We start from the raw sequence: 12,200 nt of genomic DNA on the forward strand, positions 1-12,200 counted from the left end.
GATCGTCACTGAATAATAGCCTAGATCGAAATTATAACCGTCTTTTTTTACAGTCACCTTGAGAAGTTAGTTGGAAATCGACTCGTTATGGTAAGAACTCGTCTTTTCGATTCAGTCAGCGTGCGGGGGGAGGGGGGGGGGAGTCTGTGAACGTCTGCTTGTTATAGCGTCAGTAGTTAAAGCTGTTAAAAGAAATATCACGAACGACAAGGACATATTTCCGTTTGTCATAGGAAGCAGATGGCACATTACCTGATCAGCCAAAACCAAAAAAGTATGCTTCTGGGGACGAAGAAGAGGGGTATAAACGCCAAGACCGACTGTATAGAATGTGAAATGTCCTAAATTAACGTCAAAAATTTGCTACGACGTAGACAAATTGTAACGAATCCACTTGTTATTGAGAAACTGAAGCTAAACGAAACCAAAGTAAAGCTGAGGAAGATTACGAGAGAAACATGTAGTGTTTTAGAAAGTAAAATGTTGTTTACCGAAAGGAATCACGATTACGGTTTAGCGTCCAATCAAAGTCGAGGTCATTAGAGATGGAGCACCAGCTCACATTGGGAAAGGACGAAGGAGGAAAGAACCATGGAACTCTTAAATCTGGATACCGGGAGAAAGATTTCTGAATGCGAGCACAGTGTCTCAACCACTGTTCCATGTAAATACTCAAAGCGACTTGTACCAATTTCATATCAGTTTCTACAACATGACATGCAGCTACATAGAAAATCACATCCTTCCGTTTCAGAATCAACGGGTTGCCTAACCTACAATTAAGTGAGGAGGACCTGAAAAATGGAACAGCCAAAGCGAGTGGCTGTAATTAACGGTTCCAATGATGCAGTAACCACCAAAATGTTTTAAAACATTAAAACAGGGCGAACATCGGGAACAGATGCTATTACGCTAAAAAGTTACCAAACCGGAAAATCTATTTATATGCCCACAACAAACAGAGGAAGGGTGTCAGATGCATTGTTACGAATAGACTTTCACAAAAGTGAAACTCTTCATTTTAAAATAAAACATGACAAATAAATTAAATACTAAATTGAGTGCGTCAGATGTGTACACAAGTGTAAATGCAACGGTCGTCACAAACGGTACATACCGTACGTCAGACTAGTAGAACTTTCGATATCCGCTTTCAGGAACTCACTTCACTACGAAATAAAATGGTTCTGAGCACTATGGGACTTAACTGCTGAGGTCATCAGTCCCCTAGAACTTAGAACTACTTAAACCTAACTAACCTAAGGACATCACACACACTACGAAATAAAGAGACGACATTTGGAGACCATCTAACTGACACTAGGTAGTACAGAAGCTGAAGACCAGTTTTTGTGCAACCTAGCGAGACTTTAAATGTATGGACATCACCTGAAGGATTCAGATAATCTTCGGTGTGACTTGATCAGTACTATGTACTTCAAGAATTTTGACGACGTACTCATCCGGCTTAGTCAACAGCAACCGTCCTTGTTTATCACTGCCCTATTCAGCGGAAGCTGATCGGCCTACCGCACTAACGCAACGTTTCAAAGTTGCAGAGCGTCTGTTAAAAGATGCGTCCAATGAACACAAGCAAATAAATAAATAAAAGCGAATCGGAAATCGCAAACAAAACCCACCCACTACTACAGTACTATACTGGGTACGTCATGTGATCAGTCAAGGCAGTAAACAGTTCTGTTTCTTCAAAATCTCTGTACTCTTTATCGTTTGCACATCTACATTTCCTAGACAAAGATGTTAAAGTGTGATACATTTTTTAATTTCTCTTGGAGAGGATAAGCATCTTTGAATACAGTGTACTTAGTGCAATTTAACAAATTTAACCTCTATCCCGTATTTCCTATATCTGTGGGGATACATAAAACATATGCCCTCAGCAAGAACTACCCAATGATGTTAAAAATGTAGGTTGAAAATATTTTTCATTTAATACATCAGAAAAGAGTTATTTGGGGTGAGCAAGATAGATGGGACACCTTGTATATCCACGCAGCTTTCTAGTTTCTTAACTAATTTCCATAACATCTCTTAAATTGTATCTTTGTTACATTTTAATATCGCAGAGTAATAGTTACATGACATCCCCCCCCTCCTACACTCGACGCTCAACCTGCCCATCATCCGTGGCATGTGAGTCTATGTGGCGATGATGTTTGATGGGACTGAAGGCCGTCACAAGAGTTCTATAGTGCTGATAATTTTACTTTACATCTTATGAGTGTGTGTTTGTAACGGAAATTCGATCTTCCACAAATCGATGTTAACCTTAAATTATGAGTATTTTAAGTCAATATTCTCTACTTACGTCCCTAAAATAATAAGAACCTTAAATTTTAAATATTTTAAGTCAATGCCAATTACTTACTTTGGTACAATTTTAATGTCTTTTAATTACTTTCCGTTTATATTATCTCATTAAATAGTAATTTGTCATCGTTTCATTTTGTTTTTAGGAGTGTATAAGATCACTGAGTGATCGAGCGTACCTACCGTTAGTGACTAATGACAGTTGAGACAGTTACTATAAATATTTTAATAAATTCACACACCTACGCAAACATGCAAGTGGTGTAAAACTTTAGGAGCGAGGTTTATGCCAAGCTCTTTTTGATTTTATAATGGACAGTATCGTGTGTTTATAAAATCTGGCATGCTGTATCTGGCTATAATAGAACCTCAGTCCCTCAGTTTACGTTCCCTAAACCATGTTTGCTTTCATTCTTGTATTCCAGCAACAGTAGGTGTGAAGACAAGATTTGTTTAGCTTTAAGTTATGTAGGGCAGAAAGGTCAGCTCAAATGGCTCAAATGGTTCTGAGCGCTATGGGACTTAACATCTGAGGTCATCAGTCCCCGCAGAAAGGTCAGCAACAGACGTAATGTCCTCTGTCTTTTTTATTGCATTGCAGAACTAGACTTCAAATGACAATGGAGTTTCCACCAGTGCGTTATTATTAGTCATGTAGACTGAACAAAATTATAACGACACATAATCCAGTCTAACTCAGGCATGTACAAGGCTCGTATATGCCTGAGTTAGACTGGAATACGTGTCGTTACACGAGGTGTGATTGGAAAGTTTTAACAATGGATCCACTAGCGCTTACTGGTTTGATAGGCAGGTACAAGGAGTGTGGGGAGTGAGTCATTTCGTTGGCCTTGAACGCCCTCTGACAGGAAACTGCGTTCCCTTTATTCAGTTCGTTGTGGCAGCTGGCGGAGTGCAGGTCTGATAGGGCTTGTTGCCGGATTGTGTTTGCATGAAAATGGAAGGAAAAATGGAACAACGACTTCGTGTAAAACTTTGTTTTAAAACCAGGAATCAGCTTCTGAGACGATCTACTAAAAGCAGCTTTTGGAGATAATTGCATGGGCCAGTCAAATGTTTTGTCTGGTTCAACATATTTAAAAATGGCCGTGAAAAATTTGAAGATGAACCACGGTCCGCCCATCCTTCCACAGAAAAACGAATGAAAATTTTGCGAAAGTTCGTGACTTAGTGCACTCTGATCGTAGACTTACGATTAGGGAGATGGTTGAAGGACTTAATTTAAGTTTCTATGCAGTTCAATCAATTTTAACTGAAGATCTGAACATCCGTCAAGTGTCCGCAAAATTCATACCAAAGTGTTGTAAAGTGATCAGAGACAATACTGACTTGAAGTGTGCCAAGAACTGATTAATCGGACTAAAAATTACCCAGATTTGTTAAATAGTTTAATGACAGGTGAAGAATCGTGGGTATATGGGCATGATACTGAAACGAAAGTGCAGTCTTCGCAGTGGAAGGGTCCAGGTTAACCCCGACCGAAAGAAGCAGTCAGTGGAAGGTGAAGACAACGTTGGTGATTTTTTTCAGTTCTACTGGTTTTGCGCCTCATGAATTTACCCTTGGAGGACAGACAATCAACCAGGAATACTACAAATGTGTCCTTGAGCGTTTACGCGAAAATGTGCGGAAGAGAAGGCCTGTATTGTGGAAAGACAGGAGTTGGGTTCTACACCATGACAATTCTCCGGCTCATCGTGCCTTCCCCGTCGTTGAATATTTGACCAATTTCAAAAATCCTGTGCTTCCACAATCGTCATATTCCCCTGATTTGGCCCCTGCGGACTTCTACCTGTTTCCCAAAGCGAAATTTTCATTGAAAGGGAAGCGATTTGACTCGATTGAAGACGTCCATGGAAATACGGAAAGCGTCCTTAACACACTTCAGGAAAAAAATTCCCACGGTTGGAGTCAGTGTGTTCAGCCAGAAGGGGACTATTTTGAAGGAGATGCATCACAGTAGCATGTAAGTACCACCCTTGTACAATTACAAGCCCATTCTTAAAACTTTCCAATCACAGCTTGTAATTGTATTCAGGCTACATGACTACTTATAATGCACTGATGATAGTTGCACTGTGACTTAAAATCTAGTTCTGGAATGAAATAAAAAAGATGACATTACGACTGATGCTGACCTTTCTGTCCTGGGTTACATCACGGTTGTGTGGCACCATCATTCCCCTGGAATCGAACATGATGTTTGTTATGTGCCCAAGTACATATTGTGCAAATTTACGTCGCTTCCATCTAGGCATCTATGTCGTTGCTGGGAAGTGTTCCGTAGCATTTGAAAGCTTTCGTGTGTTCCTTACAACTGTCGGAGTGGACAGGAAGTCAAAGAATGAAAGAATAAGCCAATTATGTCTTCTTTGGCTATCCAAGGAATACTGTACTACCAGTTAACAGCTACAACATCTGGTTAACACCACTTCCATAATCCTCCTACGCCTTAACGACTAGAGATCACACCGCCTGCTATACTTATTTTAGCTGTCGCAGCGGTCGCACGCTCCTCAAGTTTGCTCCGTGAACGTTCAGTGTTTACGCCAGTGTTTTCGAGTTTCGTGCTCGTTTAATGACGTTTTGCACGTGAATTAAGCGTTATCAATTGAGCATTTTGTCTTCGTCGTGTCATCTTTCTACGTAGTGCTGCTGGGATTTCGGCCTTGTCCGAGATTTCTTCGCTGCAGAACACCATGGCAAAGTCCGTGAGAAAAAACACCGTGATTTTCACCTTCGACAAGTACACCCGTCGAGTACAGCCCTCTGCACTTGAAATACACGACTGGATTACCGAGGTAATTGGCCTTCATTCTGAATCTGTTCATACCATGCAGCTAGACTGTGATGAATACTGCATTTTTGTAAAGTTTAACGATTCCGTGAGTGTAGACCGCTTTCAGGCAAAATTTGGTTATGAAACGGAATTTATACACCGTGATGGTACTAAAAGTACTGTAAAACTCCGGAATTCCGAGTCTGTAATTAGGAATGTTAGGATTTTGAACATTCCCATAGAAGTAGACAACTCGAAAATTAAAGAAGTCCTTTCAAAATATGGGGTTGTCACACAAATAGTCAACGAAAGGTGGGCTTCGCATTTCAAGCTGCAGTGCTTTAACGGCATTCGCTCCGTGGAGATGGAAGTGAAGGCAAACATTCCCTCCCACATCTTTGTTGACGGGCACAAGGCGCATGTTATGTACTCAGGGCAAACCCCTACATGTCATGTATGTAACGAGTCTGGTCACCTCCGTCAGGACTGCCCTCGCCGTGTTTTTGTGCTAACAAATAACCTTACGCAACGCCGGAAATTAACACTCAACGATTTGTTGCCAGCCAGTAATACAACAGAGGCGGCGGCTGTTGTGGATCCTGTTACTACCTCTGAAAATGTTGCACTTAATGTTAATGACTTTCCGTCTTTAAAACCTGCATTAACTGCTGATATTCCGTCCCGTGACAGCGAGATTCCCACTAAAAAGCTTCCTCTAGAGGACACTGAAAAAAATGTTGATGAGGACTCTTCCTGTGAAACACCCGTTGCTAGGAGGCCGAAGCCCAGTCCTGAAGATATGTTGGAAGTGGAAAAAGGAGATGGAATGCAGGTCGATGTGGCTCCCACTTCCGCACAAGGACTTATACCACCACGAACAAATAGTGAGGCAGCTGGTAGTGACCTATCACGGAAATGAGACCCTGAGCCTGAGGTCCCGACTGAAATAACCGCATCAAGTGCACAGCCCATACAGTGCGAGGAAGTATCAAGTAAACAACCTGCTGACTGCGAAGCGCAACGCCGCGCCGAAGGAGGAAATAAACAAGCATCACCGCCTCGCCAGCAAGACAGCACAACAGACACCACGCCGGAACCAAATATTGACGACTCGCAAGCCACGGCCGTTGCCCCATTCAGCCACCGCCGGCGGCAGCGACGGACACTGGGTCTTGCTGTCACGCGTCATCAAGCGAAAGCCACACCAGAGAAGAAAGACATCAAGAAAAAGAATATTAAACATGAAGTCATCAGGGCCAACACTGACGAGGAGAAAGAGAATGGCCACAGTGACTTATAGCAATGCATTGTCGGGATTTCAGGATACTTTTCTTCTCAAGCTCTTTGTTTAAAAGCAGTGCCAATTTTACTAGGAATTTAGTACATGTAATGGGCACACAGCTTGTAAAGATCGTGCCTTGTAGGGAAGCACGTTGCTGCTATAATCATACCGATCCTCATCCCAAATAGCTTCTTATGGTATGCCTGTGATGCAACCTTATAGCATTACTACTATTAACATTAATAAAATTCAGTCACCCTTGAAATTGGCAGCACTAAAAGAATTCTTGTACCAGTCCGTGACAGATATCGCGTTGCTACAAGAAGTTGCGATAACGGAATTTCGGATCCCAGGCTTTTTTGAAATTGTTAATGTTTCTACGGAAGCCAATATCGGTACAACCATTCTCATAAGGGAAGGCATTCCGGTGACTGAAATCGAACGACTAGAATCAGGAAGAGCCATAGGAATAAAAATATTCGATGTGATAGTGCTTAACCTTTACGCCCCATCAGGAAATTCCCACAAATTGGATCGTGCGAAGTTTTTTCAAGATGAACTGATTTATTAATTGAGGAAAAATCCGTGTTCTCTTATGCTAGGTGGAGATTTTAAATGTGTTTTAAACCAGAAAGATCAACAACCCAACTTCAACTACTCGCCACAGTTAAAAAGTTAGTAAGCGATCTACACCTTAAGGATGTGTGGGAACTTCAGCACCCGACTTCAGTCGGGTTCACGTATATAACCAGCCACTCCCGCAGCAGACTAGATAGAATTTACGTGTCACCAAATTTGCTAAATTATTTATTAAACGTTGAAACTATTCCCGTGTATTTTAGCGATCACAGTACACTTTTAACTTGCTTTAATTTAAGTGTACAGCCAACCCGACAATTCAGAGGCCAATGGAATTTAAATATCTCTGTTTTAACTGACGAAGAACTGGAACAGGAAATAAGAGTAGCGTGGATTATGTGCCTCCGCACAGTAGACAAGCACCCAACAGCCATTGACTGGTGGACTAGGAGGGCTAAACCAAGGCTGCGGAAAGTTGTCATGCAGTATAGTGCAGCGAGGCACAGGGAGTTGAGGAATACAATGGAATTTTATTATAAAGTTTTAAGAGACTTATATCAACAGGCCCATGATGACGTAATTCGTCTGGCTCAAAAATGGTTCAAATGGCTCTGAGCACTATGGGACTTAACATCTATGGTCATCAGTCCCCTAGAACTTAGAACTACTTAAACCTAACTAACCTAAGGACATCACACACATCCACGCACGAGGCAGGATTCGAACCTGCGACCGTAGCAGTCGCGCGGCTCCGGACTGAGCGCCTAGAACCGCTAGACCACCGCGGCCGTAGTAAAATAGTACTGATTCCTAAGAGTAAAGGCAAAACCAACTTAAACAATTTTCGACCTCTTTCGCTGCTAAATTCTGATTACAAAATAATTTCGCGTATTATCAACAAAAGACTCTCTGCCTTTTCCAACAAAATATTGAGTCATCATCAACCTTGTTCTCCGACCAGAACGATATTCGAAAGTCTATCTGCATACAGAGACGTCATTGCAATTACCTCAGTGACAAGTATAAAATGTGCGTTAATCTTTATAGATTTCAACAAAGCTTTTGACCGCGTTAGTCATAGGTACCTCTTTGCGACGCTGTCAAGAATGGCTTTCCACCCCCAGATTGTGAACATGCTAAGGAATATTGCAACAGGTATAAATGCGAGCCGGCCAGTGTGGCCCCGCGGTTAAAGGCGCTTCAGTCTGGAACCGCGCGACCGCTACGGTCGCAGGTTCGAATCCTGCCTCGGGCATGGATGTGTGTGATGTCCTTAGGTTAGTTAGGTTTAAGTAGTTCTAAGTTCTAGAGGACTGATGACCTCAGATGTTAAGTCCCATAGTGCTCAGAGCCATTTGAACCATTATAAATGCGAAAATAGCAATCAATGTCCAAACATCTAAACCCATACAGATAAGGCGAGGGGTTCCACAGGGCAGTCCCTTATCTATGTTTTTATTTTATGTATCTTTAGAGCCCTTCCTCCGCACTTTCCACGCAAGATTCACAGGCATAACATTGAGTGGTGAGAAAACTGTCATACGAGCTTATGCTGATGACGTGGGCGTTGTAATAAGAAATAAGGAGGAGACAGTTTCACTGGAAAGAGAAATCCAAAGGTATTGTCTAGCGTCGGGAGCGACAGCAAATGAAAAAAAAAGTCAAATATTGAGTCTACGGGGCCTAGATCACCTTCGACTGGCATGGGCAAAACGAGACAACAAACATAAAACTTTGGGAATAACCTTAATGGCATGTCCGATGAGGATGGCTGCTTTTAACTGGACGGAAACTAGGAGGAAAGTTCATGGTGATGTAATGGAGAACATCCATCGAACTATGGACCTGGTGCAAAAAGTCAGATTCATCAACTCCTGCGTTTTGTCTAAAGCGTATTTCACTGCGCAGGTATTTCCAACCCCTAAACTAGTAGCGAAAGGGATCATGTCCACTGTTAGCAATTATTAATGGCGAGGAGACATATTCAGGGTTGGAGCGTCTACCGTTATACTGGATGTCAGAAACGGGGCCCTCGGTTTGGTGGATATTCGCAATAAAGCGTCTGCTCTGTTCCTCAAACGGACTTTCCATATACTCAGAGAACTTCCACAATGTATAACCGCAAAGGTCTTTGAGGCTGTGACACCCCATAGCCTGCAAGCACCGATTGATGTGCGAAGGATTAATGCCCGTCTGCAGTATGTGAGGAACTTTTTCCTCGAAGCAAGTTATCTTAGTGACGAAATCAGAAGCAACACACGTATCACAGCACGCGACATCATACTTGAAAGGAAGTTAAATGAGGGTAGAAACAAAATTGAAACGAAATTCCCAAATTGTGACTGGAAAGCTGTATGGCGGAACATCAACTATGCCGGGCTATCTACAGGCGCTATTTCCGCATGGTACAAAACAGTTAATAATGCCATCAGCACCAACGAGAGACTATATGGGATCGGTTTAAACCAGACACACCTTTGTGGAAAATGCAATCTGGTGGATACACTCAGCCACAGATTCACCTGTGGTGGCAATGTGCATAACTGGAATTGGATCAGGCAACAAATCGCCTTTCTCACCAGATCCTCTACGGAATATATAACGCCATCGCTCCTCCTGAGACCAGACATGACATACTTTCCGAAATTAAAAACCAACGCCATTAGCTGGTTACTGGGAAAATATGTTAGTTATGTCATCCACACACTTGGGTCGGACAACGAGAGAGAATTCCGCGTTTACATGAAGTGTGAATATGCAAAAATCAGCACGTATCGCAACCACAAGAAGCACTACGGCAACATGCTGAAGATCATTTTTGAAAGAATGGGTGTTGGTTAAATATGTGGAACCACTACAACACCTTGAACGAGAACGAACAGAAGAAAATTAAAAGTCACTTGGTTTCTTATTAGTATTTACTATTACCTTGCTTCCTGAACATTTTTTTTCAAAATATTTTGTTCAAAATAATACAATTTACAGATTGGTTTGATTCCACAGTATGACTGTTTTTAAAGAATAGATACCACGCCCTGACCATTCTAAAAATACAAAAAAAAAAAGTGGTCAGCGCGACAGACTGTCAATCCAAAGGGCCCGGGTTCGATTCCCGGCTGGGTCGGAGATTTTCTCCCCTCAGGGACTGGGTGTTCTGCTGTCCTGATCATCATCATTTCATCCACATCGACGCGCAGGTCGCCGAAGTGGCGTCAAATTGAAAGACTTGCACCAGGCGAACGGTCTACCCAACGGGAGGCCCTCGTCACACGACATTTCATTTTTTTTTTACCATTCCAATTTTCTTTAGAAATCAAACATTTTAGCAATAGGACTTCTGATACCGTCTGCCTTGTCTGTGGACGTGGTTAAAGCCCTGTTGCAATTCTGGAGGACTGTCTTCCTCTGCTGACATTCTGCAAATTTCTTTGTAAAATGGCTTTGAATTACACAGCCTCTAGCATCAACAGACCACCTAATCTTTCCCGGTCAGCTTCGTTTCGTAAAACATTTTATTAGTCACCATTTTTAACTTTCTGCTTGCTAAGTTAGTTTTTCTTCCTTTGCATCGGTTCCTAATCACATTAATGTATTACCACTCAAAGCTCTAAAGTGTGTTTAAACCATCGCCCGTCGGTAATTTCTTCTGTGAAAAAATGTAGAGAATTTTAATTTTTACAATGGTTTCTGAGATGATTGAAAACTAGTAATTGAGAGGGCTTGACTGAATTTAGACGTGAGGTTGTCTGCGCCCTCGCATGAAATATATGTAAACGTGCTTCTCGAAAATACAAGAAAACAACTATAAATCTTGAAACCAAACTGTGTCAAAAAACGCAAAACAATAAACAAGTATTTAAAAATGCTACTTTTCTGTATGGATAATCATAAAACACAATCAATGAAATTCAAATAAAACACGCCAGAATAGTTATTTAAGTAATCAACACTGCACCAAATACGTTCTTCCATGCATATGAAGACGCATTTCGAGAATTTAATCTCACTATCCAGCGCTACTATCTACATTGGTATTTTGTTCGTGTTTGCACGTATGTTGTTCTCTCTTGCTCTGTAAAACAACACACATGCAATCATCACATAAAATTACAATACAAATTTTTGCCCTTGATAATGAGAATAAGTTCTCCACACGCATCGAGTTATGCATGAGAAAACGTAACTGATGCAGTGTTTTCCTATTCAAATCTGTTATGATACAGTTGCATAACTGATGACGAGGCGTCGGTCTACGATTACTGTTTTGAGACCAAGGTTCAACCTTCGCAGTGGATCGCGAAAGGTTCTCCAAGACAAAAACCTCGTCAGGTCAAGTCAAATGTCAAAGCCACGCTGACAGTTTTCTTTGACTTTGAAGAATTAATTCAACATGAATTCGTGCCACAGGGACAAACTGTTAATCGAGGGTACAATCGGGAGGTGTTACGACGCTTACGAGAAAATGTGAGAAGGAAACGGCCTGAAATGAGGCGAGGCCATACCTGGTTCTTGCATCACGACAATGCATCCACACACTCATCGCTGTTGGTGCGTGACTATTGCACAGAAAACGAAATCACTGTGTTGCCTCTTCTCCGTACTCTTCAGACCTGGGGCCCCTGCGGACTTTTTCTATTTCCAAAGTTGAAACCCCCACTGAAAGGATAAACGTTTGTAACGACAGACGAGATAAGAGAAAAATCACAGAAGGTGCTTCGCTCGATCCGGCAAGAGGAGTACCCAGAGAGCTTCCGAAAGTGGAGATGGCGTTGAGAGCGGTGTATCAATTGTGGAGGAGGGTATTTCGAAGGAGATCACGCCCAATAAATTAAACGTAGAAAAATTTTGACGATAGAGTTACGAAATTTTTTGAAAAGACCTCTATTTATGAGCCACTTAGAGCTGCGATTATAAAAGCAAATTAAAAAGATTAGAGGCTTGAAGGGAAATAAATGAACTAATAAAAACTAATGGGCGCTATGTGAAAAAGAAATAGAATCTTTATTTATATCTTGAACGACCAAGAGAAATAAACAAAACTGGGAGTGAACATTAATTTTACTGCTGTAGTTACAGCTCTTCTAAAATAGGTGCCAACTTCGGAAATTTAAGAGCTACACACCTCGAAATCTGCAGCTCCCATTCGTCAAAAATTATGAAATAACCCGTATTCCAAGTCATCTTCATAATCAGTTAGTTCTGTCTCTT

The sequence above is a fragment of the Schistocerca serialis genome, chromosome 6 (assembly GCF_023864345.2).
Source record: "Schistocerca serialis cubense isolate TAMUIC-IGC-003099 chromosome 6, iqSchSeri2.2, whole genome shotgun sequence".
In the NCBI taxonomy this organism is placed as follows: domain Eukaryota; kingdom Metazoa; phylum Arthropoda; class Insecta; order Orthoptera; family Acrididae; genus Schistocerca; species Schistocerca serialis.